At 38.9% G+C, this 16,052-nt stretch overlaps 1 protein-coding gene across 26 annotated transcripts in view; it reads left to right on the top strand.

Annotated features, from left to right (window-relative positions):
• TTLL5 (tubulin tyrosine ligase like 5) overlaps nt 1-16,052 on the top strand; it is a 283,926-nt gene that overhangs the window by 128,130 nt on the left and 139,744 nt on the right. The window contains exon 30 of one of the 26 annotated variants that reach the window (XR_004271638.1): nt 8,314-8,425. The exons of the other annotated variants lie outside the window; for them this stretch is intronic. The gene's annotated coding sequence lies outside the window, so the exon portion shown is untranslated. The remainder of the gene's footprint in view (nt 1-8,313; nt 8,426-16,052) is intronic. 26 annotated transcript variants of the gene reach the window in all.

Below are 16,052 nucleotides of genomic sequence, written 5' to 3'. Positions count from 1 at the left end.
CCCCTTTCAGTTCATTTTTTTCATCTATAAAGAAATCCAGTGCCGGTGAATTAAAAGTCCATCAGACTCTGGTTCGTAGGAATCTGAACTTGCCATTAGATGTCAGTGTTAACTTTTAGAGTCTTGGTAATGGGGTGGTCAGTGCTTGGTACAGTACTGAGGGAAGTGCTGTAGGATGTAATAAGCATGTTGGAGTAATGGAGAAAGAGCTGGATTAGCCATCCAGAGACTTGCCACTGACTCCTGTGTGATCTTGAGCAGTTCCCTTTCTTGTTTTTCTGACACTGATTCCTGCGTGATCTTGGGCAGTTCACACCACTGTTCTGTTCTGCCACTGACTAGCTGTGTGATCTTGAGCAGTTCACTCAACTTCTCTTAACCTCAGGGTCTTCAGTGGTTGATGAGGAAAATACTACAGGGTCATGAGGATAGTATGCAAAACCTCTAAATGCAATATATGTAGAAAATATTGTTATTTCAACTATAAAAGGCTTTCAGTAATAAAATAGCTTTTAATTTGGTTAGAAACAAGTATTTAGATAAAGTGTACTGTTTAGTAGTTTTTCAAATATTATTGTGGGAACATAGTAGGTACATATATTTATGGTGTACATATTTTTTTTTATTTCAGAAGGTTTTTTGGGGAAGTGGTAGTGCTTGGTTACATGGATGAGTTCTTTAGTGGTGATTTGCAAGATTTTGATGCACCTATCACCCGAGTAGTGTACACTGTACCCAATGTGCAGTCTTTTATTCCTCACCCTCCTCCCACCCTTCTCCCCAAGTCCCCAGAGTCCATTATCTCATTCTTATACCTTTGTGTCCTCATAGCTTAGCTCCTACTTATAGGTGAGAACAGATGATGTTTGGTTTTCCATTCCTGAGTTACTTCACTTAGAGTAATGCTCTCCAACTCCGTCCAGGTTGCTGCAAATACCATTATTTTGTTCCTTTTTATGGCTGAGTAGTATTCCATGGTTTATGTATATACACACTACATTTTCTTTATCTACTCATTGATGCAACTCAGGTTGCAAATTGTGCTGCTATTAATATGCATGTGCAAGTATCTTTTTCATATGATGACTTTTTTTTCCTCCAGGTAGATACCCAGTAGTGGGATTACTGGATCAAGTAGATCTACTTTTAGTAGATCTACTTTTAGTTCTTTAAGGAATCTCCATACTGTTTTCCATAATGGTTGTACTAGTTTACATTCCCACCAACAGTGTAAAAGTGTTCCCTTTTCACCACTTTCATGCCAACATCTATTATTTTTTGATTTTTTAATTATGGCCGTACTAGCAGGAGTAAGGTACGTATTGCCGAAATTGTGGTTTTGATTTGCATTTCCCTGATAATTAGTGACGTTGAGCATTTTTTCATATGTTTGTTGGCCATTTGTATATCTTCTTTTGAGAACCGTCTATTCATGTCCTTAGGCTTTTTGAAGGGATTGTTTTTTTTCTTGCTGACTTGTTTGAGTTCCTTATAGATTCTGGCTGTTCGTCCTTTGTCAGATGAATAGTTTGTGAAGTTTAACTCCCATTGTGTGGGTTGTCTGTTTACTCTGCTGATTATCTATTTTGCTGTGCAGAAGCTTTTTAATTTAATTAAATTCCATCTATTTATCTTTGTTTTTGTTGCATTTGCTTTTGGGTTCTTGGTCATATAGTCTTTGCCTAAGCCAATGTCTAGAAGGGTTTTTCTGATGTTATCTTCTAGAATTTTTGTGGTTTCAGGTCTAAGATTTAAGTCTTTCATCTGTCTTGAGTTGATTTTTGTATAAGGGGAGAGATGAGAATCCAGTGTCATTCTTCTACATGTGGCTTGCCAGTTATCCCAGCACCATTTGTTGAATAGGGTATCTTTTCCCCAGGTTATGTTTTTGTTTGCTTTGTTGAAGATTAGTTAGCTAGGAGTATCTGGCTTTATTTCTGCTTTCTCTATTCTGTTCTGTTGGTCTATGTGCCTGTTTTTATGCCAATGCCATGCTGTTTTGACGACTGTATTCTTGTAGTATAGTTTGAATTTGGGTAGTGTGATGCCTCTATATTTGTTCTTTTTCCTTAGTTTTGTTTTGGCTGTGCAGGCTCTTTTTTGGTTCCATACGAATTTCAGGATTGTTTTCTCTAGTTCCGTGAGGAATGATAATGGTATTAAATTGCATTGAATTTGTAGATTGCTTTTGGCAGTGTGGTCATTTTCACAGTGTTGATTCTACCCATCCATGAGCATGGGATGTGTTTTCAGTTGTTTGTGTCATCTGTGAATTCTTTCAGCAGCGTTTTGTAGTTTTCCTTGTAGAGGTCTTTCATTTCCTTGGTTAGGTATATTCCTAAGTATTTGATTTTATTTTTATTTTTTGCAGCTGTTGTAAAAGGGGTTGAATTCTTGATTTGATTCTCAGCTTGGTGGCTGTTGGTGTATAGCAGTGCTACTGATTTGTGTAATTGATTTTGTATCCTGAAACTTTACTGAATTTATTTATTAGATCTAGGAGCCTTTTGCATGAGTCTTTATGGTTTTCTAAGTATGTGATCATATCATTGGCAATCAGCAACAGTTTGACTTCCTCTTTACTGATTTGAATGCCTTTTATTTCTCTTGTCTGATTGCTTTGGCCTAGGACTTCCAGAACTATGTTGAATAGAAGTGGTGAAGTGGGCATTCTTGTCTTGTCCCAGTTTCCAAGAAGAATACATTCAACTTTTCCTCATTTGGTATAGTGTTGACTGTGGTTTTGTCATAGATGGCTTTTATTACCTTAAGGTATGTCCATTTTATGCCGATTTTGCTGAGGATTTTAATCATAAAGGGATGCTGGATTTTGTCAGATGCTTTTTCTGTGTCTATTGAGATGACCATGTGTTTTGTGTCTTTGATTCTGTTTATGTGATATATCACATTTCTTGACTTGCATATGTTAAACCATTCCTGAATCCCTGGTATGAAATCCACTTGATTATGGTAGATTATCTTTTTGATAAGCTGTTGGATTAAGTTAGTGATAGAAACCGCAATTACTTGTGCACCAACCTAGTAATTTGTTGGGGATTTTTGCATCTGTGTTCATCAGAGATATTGGTCTGTAGTTTTCTTGTTAATGCCCTTTCCTGATTTTGATATTAGGATGATATTGGCTTTATAGAATTATTTAGGGAGGAGTTTTTCTTTCTGTCTTTTGGAATAGTTTCAATAGGATTTGTCTCAATTCTTCTTGAATGCCTGATAGAATTCAGCTGTGAATCCATCTGGTCCCGGATTTTTTTGTTGGCAGTTTTAAAATTACTATTTCAGTCTTGCTGCTTGTTGTTACCTGTTCAAAGTTTCTGTTTCTTCCTTGTTTAATTTAGAAGGGTTGTGTATTTTGAGGAATTTATCTGTCTCCTCTAGGTTTTCTAGTTTGTGCATGTGAAGCTGTTCATAGTAGCCTTGAGTGATCTTTTGTATTTCTGTGGTATTGGTTGTACTATCTCCTGTTTCGTTTCTAATTGAGCTTATTTGGATCTTCTCTCTTCTTTTCTTGGTTAATCTCGTTAATGGTCTATCAATTTTTAAATTTTTTTCAAAGAACCAGATTTTTGTTTCATTTATCTTTTGTATTGGGTTTTTTGTTTGTTTCCATTTTATTTAGTTATGCTCTGATCTTTGTTATTGCTTCTACTGGGTTTCGGTTTGGTTTGTTCTTGTTTCTCTGGCTCTCTGAGATGTGACCTTAGATTGTCTATTTGTGCTCTTTCAGGCTTTTTGATGTAGGCATTTAAACTATGAACTTTCCTCTTAACACCGCTTTTGCTGTATCCCAGATGCTTTGATAGGTTGTGTCACTATTATCATTCATCTCAAGGAATTTTTACATCTCCATATTGATTTCATTGTTGAACCAGCGATCATTCAGGAACAGATTATGTAATTTCCATGTACTTGCATGTGTTGAGGATTCCTTTTGGAGGTGATTCCCAATTTTATTCCACTGTGGTCTGAGAGAGTACTTGATATAATTTTGATTTTCTTAAATTTGTTGAGACTTGTTTTGTGACCTGTCATATGGTCTATCTTGGAAAATATTTCATATCCTGATGAATCGAATGTATATTCTGCAGTTGTTGGGTAAAATGTTCTATAAATATCTGTTAACTCCATTTGTTCTAGGGTATAGTTTATGTTCATTCTCTCTTTGTTGACTTTCTGTGTTGATGACCTGTCTAGTGCTGTCAGTGGGGTATTGAAGTTTCCCACTATTTTGTGTTGTTGTCTGTCTCATTTCTTAGGTCTAGTAGCAATTGTTTTATAAGTTTGGAAGCTCCAGTGTTAGGTGCATATATATTTAGGATTGTGATATTTTCCTATTGGACTGGTCCTTTTATCATTGTCTAATATCCTTCTTTGTCTTTTTAAACTGTTATTGCTCTAAAGTTTGTTTTGTCTGGTATAAGAATAGCTACTCCTGCTCACTTTTGGTGTCCATTTGCATGGAATATGTTTCACCCCTTTATCTTAAGTTTATGTGAGTTTATGTGTTAGGTGAGTTTCTTGAAGTTATGTATTAGGTGAGTTTATTGAAGACAGCAGATACTTGGTCGGTGAATTCTTATCATTCTGCCATTTTGTATCTTTTAAATGGAGCATTTAGGCCATTTACAGTAAACATTATTATTGAGATGTGAGGTACTATTTTGTTCATCATGCTAGTTGTTGCTGGAATACCTTGTGTTTTTTTGCATTGTGTTATTGTTTTATAGGCCCTGTAGGATTTATGCTTTATGGAGGTTCTATTTAGGTGTATTTCGAGGTTTTGTTTCAAGATTTAGAACTTTCTTTAGCAGTTCATGTAGTGCTGGCTTGGTAGTGGCTATTTCTCTCAGCATTTGTCTGAAAAAGGCTTTATCTTTCCTTCATTTATGAAGCTCAGTTTCACTGGATACAAGATTTGTGGCTGATAATTGTTTTTTTTAAGGAGGCTAAACATAGGACCCCATTCCCTTCTAGCTTTTAGGGTTTCTGCAGGGAAATCTGCTGTTAATCTAGTAGGTTTTCCTTTATTTGTTACCTAATGCTTTTGCCTCAAAGATCTTAAGATTCTTTCCTATGTCTTTAGATAACCTGATCACTACGTGTCTAAGTGATGATCTTTTTGCAATGAATTTCCCAGGTGTTCTTTGAGCTTCTCCTATTTGAATGTCTAGGTCTCTAGCAAGGGCAGGGAAGTATGCCTCAATTATTCCCCCAAATAAGTTTTCCTAACTTTTAGATTTCTCTGCTTCCTTGGGAACAGCAATTATTCTTAGGTTTGGTTGTTTAACATAATCCCAAACGTCTTGGAGGCTTTGTTTTTCTTGGGGTATTCTTTTTTTTGGGGGGGGGGGTTTGTTGAATTGGGTTAATTTGAAAGCTTTGTCTTCAAGCTCTGAAGTTCTTTCTTCTACTTTTTTTGTTCTGTTGTTGAAACTTACCAGGGTAATTTGCATTTCTTTAGATGTATCTTTTTAGGTAAAAATAGAAGTTGTGATTGTTTTTTATGGATGCTTCCTGTTTCCCTGGAGATTTTTTTTTTTTGTCATCTGTATCCTGTAAATTTTTTTTTTTTTAAGTTTCTTTAAATTGGTTTTCACCTTTCCCTGGTGCCTCCTTGAATAGGTAGATAATCTATCTTTTGAGTTATTTTTCTGGCAATTCAGAGATTTCTTGTTTGGATCCATTGCCAATGAGCTAGTGTGATCTTTTGGGGGTGTTAAAGAACCTTGCCTTGTCATATTACCAGAATTGTTTTTCTGGTTCCTTCTCATCTGGGTAGACTATGTCAGAGGATCTGGGGTTCAAGGGCTGCTGTTCAGATTCTTTTCTCCCATGGGGTGGTCCCTTGATGTGGTGTTCTCCTTCTTCCCCTGGGGATGGGGCTTCCTCAGAGCCAAACTGCAGTAATTGTTATTGCCCTTCTGGGTCTAGCTCCCCAGCAGAGCTACTGGGCTCTGGGCTGGTACTGGCAAGTTTCTGCAGAGAGTCTTGTGATATGATCCATTTTCAGGTCTCTTAGCTGTGGATACTAGCACCCGAGCTGGTGGAGGTAGCAGGGGAGTGAACTCTGTGAGATTCTGTGAGGGTCCTTTGTTGTGGTTTTGTTCAGTGAGCTGGTTTGCTTGAATGCTGGTTGTCCTAGCGGTTTGTTGGCCTCCAGCCAGGAGGTGGTGCTTTCAAGAGAGCATCAGCTGATACAAGTTTGCCCTAAAGTTGCCTGGATAAGTATTCAAGCTTCTCAGGTGGTGGGAGGGGGCCATAGAGCTCCCAAGATACTATGTCTTTTGTCTTCAGCTACCAGGGCTGGTAGAGAAAGACCATCAGGTTGGGGCAGAGTTAGCTGTGCCTGAGATCAGACTTTCCTTGGATAGGGCTTTTGCTGTGGGGAATGGGAGCGTGTCTCAGGCTCATGGAGTATGTTTCCCAGGGGGATTATGGCTGCCTCTGCTGCATCATACAGGACACCAGGGAAGTGTGGGGGAAAGCCAGCAGTGGCAGGCCTTACCCAGTTCCCAGCAGCCAACAAGGCCAATCTCCTGGGGTGCATAAGATATTTTGATATAGGCATATAGTGTGTGTTGATCATATTAAGGTAAAGGTATCCATCACCTCAAGCATTTATCCTTTCCTTGTATTACAGACAATCCAGTTATACCCTTAGTTACTTTAAAATGTATGATAAATTATTTATTGACTGTAGTCACCCTGTTGTGCTATCAAATACTAGATCTTATTCATGCTAACTATATTTTTGTACCCATTAACCATCCCTGCTTCCCTCCCTCCATACTTTGCTGCCTCAATTATAGGTTATTCAACCCTTTTCCTTCAGAGAAAGGGATTCCTTAATTTGGAATTTGGAAAATTATGTCATTGATTATTCTTTTTCTGATAAATAATAACATGTTATAATGGTTTAGTATAGATTCTGGTACATTTGTTTATTAACAGTTTCCTTTTTTTTCTAGTTATGTTTAAAAAGAAAGTTGCTTTAGTTTCTTACTCACCGAGTCAAGTGATACAATGTCTGTAGCTTTCTAGAAAGAGGCAGATTTCCAGTCAGAAAGTGGTGAGCGCTCTGCTCTTCTCTCTGAAGTTGGGTCCTAAAAACTTAAACTTAGCTATTATCAGAAACAAGTTTGTGTCCAGTAATCTACATGTTTTTGATTTCCTGTTACCTATTTTCTTATTCACAATTCTTATTTTGTGTTTGTGCTTTTTCTTTTCTTTTTATTTTTCTAATAGGTTTAATGAATATTTTCTTCCCTTTTAAAAATAAGATTAATTCTGGATATATTTATTCATTCTGTTTTATTGTTTTCTAATTCATTATTTTCTCACCTTATCTTTACTGATTCCTTCTTTCTGCGTTCCTTAGCTTTGTTCCACTATTTCAGTATTTCTCCCCACCTTGAGTTAGATCCTTATTTTCATTCATTCTTGGTATTTTTTTTTCACTATATAAAAACTATGAATTTTTCTCTGAGCATTGCTTTCATTGTATTGCATAAACTCTGATATATCTTTAATTGCCTTTCTGGGCAGAGTTAAGAGATATTCTACTAAGTAAGGAAAGTTAATTTTAAATTGTGCTATATAGAAAATTGAAGTTATTGGTTATTTCTGAAAAGTCATTATATTTGGCATATAATTTCAACTGCTTAGCCTATTAAAACTTTTTATTCCATTGTGTGTGTGTGTGTGTGTGTGTGTGTGTGTGTGTGTGCACGCTCATGCTCGCGAATGTATGTATGTATTAAAAACATTTTGCTAGGCACGTTTAAGAGTCTTCCAGGCTTTGGTACTAAGCTTGGGGATGATATAACACATAGTCCTCAGCATGAAATAACTTACTCTTTTGTAATGATAGCCACGTAAACAGATGATAATAATGTAATAATAGCATGGAGTATGTGTGACAGAGGTAGTCCTAGGGAATAACAACTGCTAAAAGAAGCCCCAAACTCGCCTTGTGGATGGGAGTGGAAGAATAGCTGAACTAGCCTTCTTGGAAGAGATTATATCTACACCGAATCTTAAAGGTAGGCAGGTAGATGGCAGAACAAGGGGGAAAACAGCTTCCAGAATAAAAACTCGCCTATGTGTATGTGGGGAAATGAACGACAGGCTGTTTAAGGGTGTCACAGGATAGGGAGTCAGCAGAGACTAGCTAGGAATGAAGCTGGGTGAGTGGCAAGGCTGGTTCAGGCAGAGCTTTACTGCCCTGTGAAGGAGCTTGTCCTTTGTCTCATAGCTCATGGAGATCCCCTGAGACATTATTGCTTTGCCTTTTAGCTGGCCTACTCAGGTAGCTTGAAGAGGTTGGATTTGGAGGATGGAGCAGTGTCATCCCTTTCTCCTCCATGCTCGCTAGTGAAGATAATGAGGAGCAGTGACCTAGCCAAAGGTAAAGAAGCAAAGTATTCTGACAGCCCAAAAATTTGATAACAAAATGCTGAGGGACTCAGAATTTACATTTGAAGTTAGATTCTTAAGGAATCTGTGTGGCAAAAACAGAAGCTTATATCCTGTGTAGTTACTACTACTACTGCTGTGATTTGACTTTGTTTATAGCCTAAAACACATAAAAATATCAAACTTTCCCTGCCATGTTAGCAGTGGCAAGGAATGCATCTGCAAGCATGTATATAGTTGAAATATAAAGAGAGAAGTGTTCTCAACTACTACCATTCAACAAATAATTTCCAAATTCTGAGCAGAGAGCAGGTCAAATTTAACTCTTTCCCTTGGCCCAAGAGGGGCTGGTTATCTTTTGGAGATAAGATCTTTTGGAAATCTATGTGTATGTCCCTGAAAGCAGGGTTTTCTAGAAACATCTTGCACCTGGACTGGGGGCAGGAGTAGTGCTGTGGTGACCAGTGGTGTGCTGAGCTTCCATGTGAAGTCTCACTATCTCTGCCTGACTCCATGCTGGAAAGGATTGTAGTGCTCTGAAGAAACGTAGCCCTTTGTGGTTTTTGCCACTAGTGAACAGAAGAATGTGGTGAATTAGCCCAGCTTAGTGGTGAGAAGTGGGAGGCAGGCAATCAGAGGGAGCGCCAGCCCTCTCCATGCAGGCAAGTGTGAGATTTCAGGACCTAGCTATCACTAGGAGCAACTCCAGCTCTTCCAGCCTGGGAGTTTAATCAAAGGGATAACAGCAGACCACCCAGGCAGGGGCTCCAGTGTGAACGAATATGCTGCGTCAGTCTCTGCTCCCCTGCCAGCCAGTGCCCAGGATGTGGCCAGGCTTCCTGGAAATGTGCTGACAGATACAGAGAGGGGAGGAGATGCTTTTTGCTCTTCACATTTTTCATTTAGATGGAGAATGGGGAAAAAATATCTATTCTATTTCTTTCATTTTTTTGCTCCTTACCCTGAGACTTCCCTGACTGGTCCTAGAGAAAGATAGATGCGGAGGTACATAACGTTTGGTTTACGGCGGTTAAACTCTTTCATTCTCTCTGTGCAAAGGAATTCTTATCATTTCTTCTGCTGCAGCAGCCACCACCATAAGGGTCCACAGTGGGCCTTGAGTGACTCTCAATTTCAGAAATCCCAATTTGACAATGAAATGAAGAGAGACGGAGCTAAATCTTTGAAATGGTTACAGATGTTCTCTAGCATTGAGGCAGATGGCGCCCAGTTTATCACAAGCTTCAGCAATTGACTGGAAACTCTTTCTGCCTCCATTGTTTATCTGGACACATATGAACTTACGTACATTTGTGCTCGGATTTTGTTGCTGTTTGCTAACTCTGGTTCATTTGGTTTCATATTCTTTCTTGGTAGAAAAAGTTGTTGTTCCCTGTACCATATACATTATTCTTTCTTATTTCTAGAAGCAGAAAAGGGTAAGTAGAAAAAGGCATAAGCTCTTGAGTCAGCGAGACTTTGGACAAGTTGTTTCACCTCGCTGTGCCTTGATTTCCTCATCTGTAAAATGGGGTAGTTTTGGTATCAAGACTAATTCTTCTCTTAGCTACTTGTGCCTCTCTGTTCTAGGACCTGGCTCCAATAGATACGATAAATTTCCTAGCTCTTCTAGGTCTCAAGGCTTTAAGCTCCCATTTTCTTTAGTTCCTGGCCTCCTGCGTGGTCTCTTATTTTAAAATAGCCTTTGTTTTATTCTGCCACCCCTTCAAACTCATCTTCCTTGTACTGCCAGACTTCTTTTAAAATAGCACACCCTTATTGGTTCTAGTCTCCCTCCACCCCTCCACCCCACACACTTGCTCTCACCTTATCTCTTACCATTTGTCCATCCCTCTCTCAGAGGCTACTAATGACCTCAGAATTGCCAACTTCAGTCACTCTTTTTACTCTTCTTCCTTCAGCATATGGCACCATTGCCAACTGGTTCTTATGTGAAAATTTCTCTTAGCTTCTCTAACCCTTCAGTAATTCCTCTGAGAGTTCATTCCTTCCTCCTGCTCTCCCCGAAAACTAGATTCCATTTTCAGCATGTTTTTCCGAGCCGCTGGGCATACAGACCTTAGTTGTATAAAGTTGATCATAGCAGAGTGGCTCTGGGTGGAGAAGGTGGACCATCCCCTGGGCATCTGCTTCTCCCTGGTCTTTTGGGATCCTCCAGCATATCTCTGAATTCTAGGCAGTGATCCTCAGAACTTTTTTTCTTCTCCTTAGTTTCCCCTGGGGTAAAGTTCCTTTTCCTATGATTTCATCTGGCACTTCTGTGGATTTCCTCCAAATATATATCTTTAGTTTGAACCTCCTTGCTGTGAGTCAGGTCCAAATTTCCAACTGTGAGGCATTTCCACCTAACTATATGGCACAGCATTCAAAATACTTAATGTATTTTGAACATATTTTGAAAATACTCAGAAAAGTCTTAAACATATTTAAAACCTGTTTGCCTCCTTTTCTTCTTCTCTATATTAGTGACATTGCAATTTTAGGGACTGGAATTCTAGAATTCCAGCGAATTTAGAAATGGAGCTGTTGGTTTATCAGTGCCTCTCCTCACGTCTTCATTCTATGTTGAGGCAGTTGTCAAGACTTTGCAGTGTCTCTGATACATATTCTGTCTTTTACTTTTCCATCTGCCGTCCCACTGTTCTGCTTAAGGCCTTTATCATCTCTCAGATGGACAGCTGCAATTACCTCTTCATTGGTTTCTTGTTCACCCTAGTCTTTTGCTTTGCTCTAAAGGATTCTTTTTTTTTTTTTTTTTTTGAGACAGAGCCTCGGTCTGTTGCCCAGGCTAGAGTGCAGTGGTGCAATCTCGGCTTACTGCAACCTCTGCCTCCTAGGTTCAAGCGATTTTCCTGCCCCAGCCTCCCAAGTAGCTGGAATTACAGATGCCTGCCACCATGCTGGGCTAATTTTTTATTTTTAGTAGAGGTGGGGTTTCACCATGTTGGCCAGAGTAGTTTCAAACTGCTGACCTCAAATGATCCACCCACCTCAGCCTCTCAAAGTGCTGGGATTACAGGCATGTGCCACTGTGCCTGGCTATGATGACAAGTCTCATCACAAGTCTCATCATGGTACTCTTCTGCTTAAGAATCTTGGGGGCCTTCTTGTTTATAATGGGAAGCCCAAGCTATTAAATGTGATTCAAAGCCTTTATTTAGAATCTGACTCCAGGCTACTTTTCCAGCCTGTCTCCCTCCTGTCACACATGTTTTTGTGCAGCTCAACTAGAATTTCTGTTAGTCTCCATGCCTTATGCTATCTCCTCATGGAAAATGTTCCGCAGTCACCATGTCTGATCTGGGCATCTGTCCAGGCTCAGTGTAGATGCCACTTCACTCATATGCACACCGTTTCACTCATCACACTATGTATGTCAAGATAGCTGTCTCTTTTAACAGACAGTAAACTCCTTGAGGGCAGTGTCCTTTGCTGCCTCAGCACCTGACCTGTGGGTAGTACTCAAAAAATGTGATGATTCAACTGGACTACAAGGTAATTCATTGAGAATTGGATCATGTCCATTTTTTCGCCGTTTTTTTTTTTCCCCAGCCTGCTAGATATTAGTAACATATACTCAATATGTATTTTTTGAATAAATAAGTAAATGAAGAACCCTCTGCTACCTTAGCCAGAAATCATCTTTCTATTCTCTGTGCTCCTTCAGTCCTTTGTTAATCACATTTTACAACAGATGTATTATAATTATTTTGTATCTTTTCTTTCCTGTTTTGCACTAAACTACATGATGCAGTTCTTTCTAACTCATCACCTAGCACAAGGCCTTGTACTTGGCAGACATTATCACGTTTGCTAAATTGAAAAGAATTTCCTTTCTACATTTTGCAGGTTTTTATATTTTGTTTAAAAACTATTGTTGGCTGGGGGTGGTGGCTCACTCCTTATAATCCCAGCACTTTGGGAGGCCAAGGTGGGTGGATCTCTTGAACTCGGGAGTTCTAGGCCAGCCTGGGCAACATGGCAAAACTCCAACTCCACAAAAAAGACAAAAATTAGCCGGGTACGGTGGTGTGTGCCTGTAGTCCCAGCTACTCTGGAGGCTGAGGTGGGAGGATCAGTTGAGTCCAGGAGATCAAGGCTGCAATGTGCCATAACTACACCACTGCACTCCAATCTGGGCTACAAAGTAAGACCCTGTGTCAAAAGTTTTTCATTGATAAGACCATACCTGCCCTTCATAATTAAGCAGTTGACATTAATCAGATGCTTACTTTGTACTAGGCACTGTGCTAAGGACTTTATATGCATTCTCTCTTTAATCCTAATGAGATGTAGGTACTTATTTTCTGCCAATGGTGATAAAGAAATAGAAGCTGGTAGGATAAGTGAGTCTACTAATGTCACATAGATGACAAGTTACTGTGCTAGGACTCAAATCAGCTCTATCTGACTCCATGCTCTTTACCTCAGTGTTTTTCTGCCTCTTTTGGTTTGAATGAGGACTCAAACCTCTCATCAGAGGAGAATGACTACACTTCACCCTGTGAGCATGTTGTTCCATGATGTTGTTACAGAGTTGCAGCCAAGCCTATACTTGTGCCTGCTTGGAGAAAGGAGGAGTTGAACTTTGTTTTCTTGATTAGAAATGTTTCTCCACTCCTTGAAGCAGGTTGCAAAACGTGTGGCTCTGTTGAGATTATCATTTATTTATTGGGCAAACTCATCAGAATGTTTTATCATATAGTCAACTGATTCTTTGAGCAGGCAAAACTCAGCCTGTTACTCACTAGAGATGCAGTAAGAATAGATCTACTTAACGATGGCAGCAGCAACTCCTCTGTCAACACACAAAATCTAAATGTATAAATCAGAAACGCCGCAAAGAGATTTGGCCATTTTGCCAGGTTTCCCAGGAACGTCTCTGGCAAATCTTGATCTGGACTCTGTCTGGATTTTGGAACGCTAAATGTCTATATGTATATGTGTGTTGTGAAAATGATGGAGCTCAACAGAGAGGGAAGATATGCCAAGAGAATTTAGTGCTAGGTATTGGAACTGCAGAGATTTCCTGCTTTTCCTGACCCGCTTTAAAATATGATTAACATTTAACCCTTATCTCCTGGTGATTGCAGTGTGAATTTCTTGAGGTTTATCAGCATCCAGGAATTGAAGAAGGAATTGAAGCAAGCCTTAAAACATGTGTTTGTTATTGTTGCTAGTGATTCAATAAATGCTCATGAAGTGCTTTTGGAGGACTGTTCAAAATGTAACTGTTTAAGAATAGTTCTTTTCATGTTCCTGATTGAAAATATTCTCTAATATTTCTCCATTGGTGAAAATATTATGATTGATGCAGATCTGGCACTTTTGGTTTTCCTTTTCTTTTACCTTGATTGAAACAGAGGTTGGTTCACTGCTATTTCCTATTCAAGGATTACCTTTTGCTCTAGCAACACAGGTGAACACAAGTCAGGAGCATTTTCCTATTCCAGATCATCCAGAGCCCCATGGCAGCAGGAATCAAAGCTTCTATGGCATGTTCAATTGATCCAGTCATATTCTTTTTTTCTTATTTTTTAAAATTTTTAGATAGAGACGAGGTCTCACTATGTTGCCCAGGCTGATCTCGAACTCCTGGGCTTAAGTGATCCTCCTGCCTTGGCCTCCCAAAATTGCTGGATTATAGGTGTGAGCCGCCATGCCTAGCTGATCCAGTCAGATTCAGATGAGCCTTTATATATGAACACCACAAAGAACATTATTTTCAAATGACATTGAGGTAGTTTTGAGGATACTATGAATGCACATGTAGGCAAATGTATCCTTTAATCAATCGAAGTGATTCTTAACCTTTTTGGATTCAGAAATGCTTTGGAGAATCTAATTAAAGCTTTGTTCCTCCTCCTGAAAAAAATATACACTCAAACTTAGAAATATGCATTAATTTCAAAGGATTCAAACACCCTCCCCCTCAATCAGGCTCTGTCTTGATGCCCTATGGACTCACAGTCTCCAAGTTAAGATCCCTTGAAAATGTTTAGGTAGTATATAACCATTAATTTCAATAATTTGGCTCAAACTCCAAATCTGTAAGTATCTTTGTTTTTTACATTACTTATGTATTTCAATGATATCCTCACCGTAGGCTGTAATCTCCATGAAAGCAAGGATTTGGGGTTATTCATATATCACAGTTTTACATATTTAGCGGGTACATGTGATATTTAGATACATGTATACAATGTGTAATGATCAAGCCAGGGTAATCGGGATATCCATTGCTTCAAAAATTTATCTTTTCTTGTGTTGGGAACATTACAAGTCTTCCCTTGTGACTATTTTGAGATATACAATAAAGTGTCAACTGCAATTTTCCTACTGTACTTTCGAATATTAGAACTTACTCATTTTATCTAACTGTATTTTTGTACTCATGAATCAGTATGTGTTTTCCCTCCCCTTCCCCTTTCCCTTCTTATCCTCTGGTAACCATTATCTTACTCTCTATCTCCATGAGATATAGTTCTTAAATATGAGTGAGAACATGCAATATTTGTGTTTCTGTTCCTCACTTATTACATTTAACATAATGACCTCCAGTTCCATCCATGTTCTGCAGCTGACAGGATTTCATTCATTTTATGGCTGAACAATATGTCTTTATGTATATATGTCACTTTTTTTTTAATCCATCATCTGTTGATGGGTGCTGAGGTTGATTCCATATCTTGGCTATTATGAACAGTTCTGCAGTAAACATGGAGTGTAGCTCTGTTTGATGTACTGATTTGCTTTCTTTTGGTTAGATACCCAGCAGTGGGATTGCTGGATCATATGGCAGTTGTATTTTTAGCTTTTTTAGGAACCTCCGTACTGTTTCCCATAATGACTGTGCTACTTGACTGTTTTGTTTTGTTTTCATTTTACCCTTAATGCTCAAAAGAATGCAAAGCCCAGAGTTGGTGCCTGATAAATATTAGTGTGAATTAGTGAAATAATCTTAGGAAACACCATTCCTAGACCACCTCCAACAAGAATTATTTGAGATTTTTATGGACCTGCTATAATGTGGAAATTGAGCTGTGGCAAGATGACAAGATTATAAACTCCTTTGGGAATAATACTATTGCTACCAGTTATTCCCGTGTTAAGCTCTTATTAACTAAATCATCTTCTCTCTCTCTCTCTCTCTCTCTCTCTCTCTCTTTCTTTGAGACAGGATCTTGCTCTGTCACCCAGGGTAGAGTGCCACCCAGACTGGAGTACAGTAATATCATTGCAGCTTTGAATTCCCAGGCTCCCTCCTGCCTCAGCCTCCCAAGTAGCTAGAACTACAGGCGTGCATCACCATGCTTAATTTTTTAAATTTTATTTTTTAGAGATGGGGTATCTTTTATTGCCCAAGCTGGTCTTGAATTTTTGGCCTCAAGTGATCCTCCCACCTCAGCCTCTCAAAGCACTGGGATTACACACATGAGCCACTGTGCCTGACCTTAAATCTTAAATACTTAATTTTCTTCTCCATTTTGATAAATAAGATGCATGAAATTTGCAGACATCCTTAGTGAACCTGAGATTAGTTTAAGTCAATTGCAAATGGTTTCTTAGGCCTTTGCAGTTTCAGTGCCGTGAAGAAA

Source organism: Sapajus apella, unplaced genomic scaffold (genome assembly GCF_009761245.1).
Source record: "Sapajus apella isolate SASKATOON/1434 unplaced genomic scaffold, GSC_monkey_1.0 scaffold20, whole genome shotgun sequence".
NCBI lineage: Eukaryota > Metazoa > Chordata > Mammalia > Primates > Cebidae > Sapajus > Sapajus apella.
The sequence above is the reverse complement of the archived record's forward strand: the minus strand, read 5'-3'. Positions and strand labels throughout refer to the sequence as shown.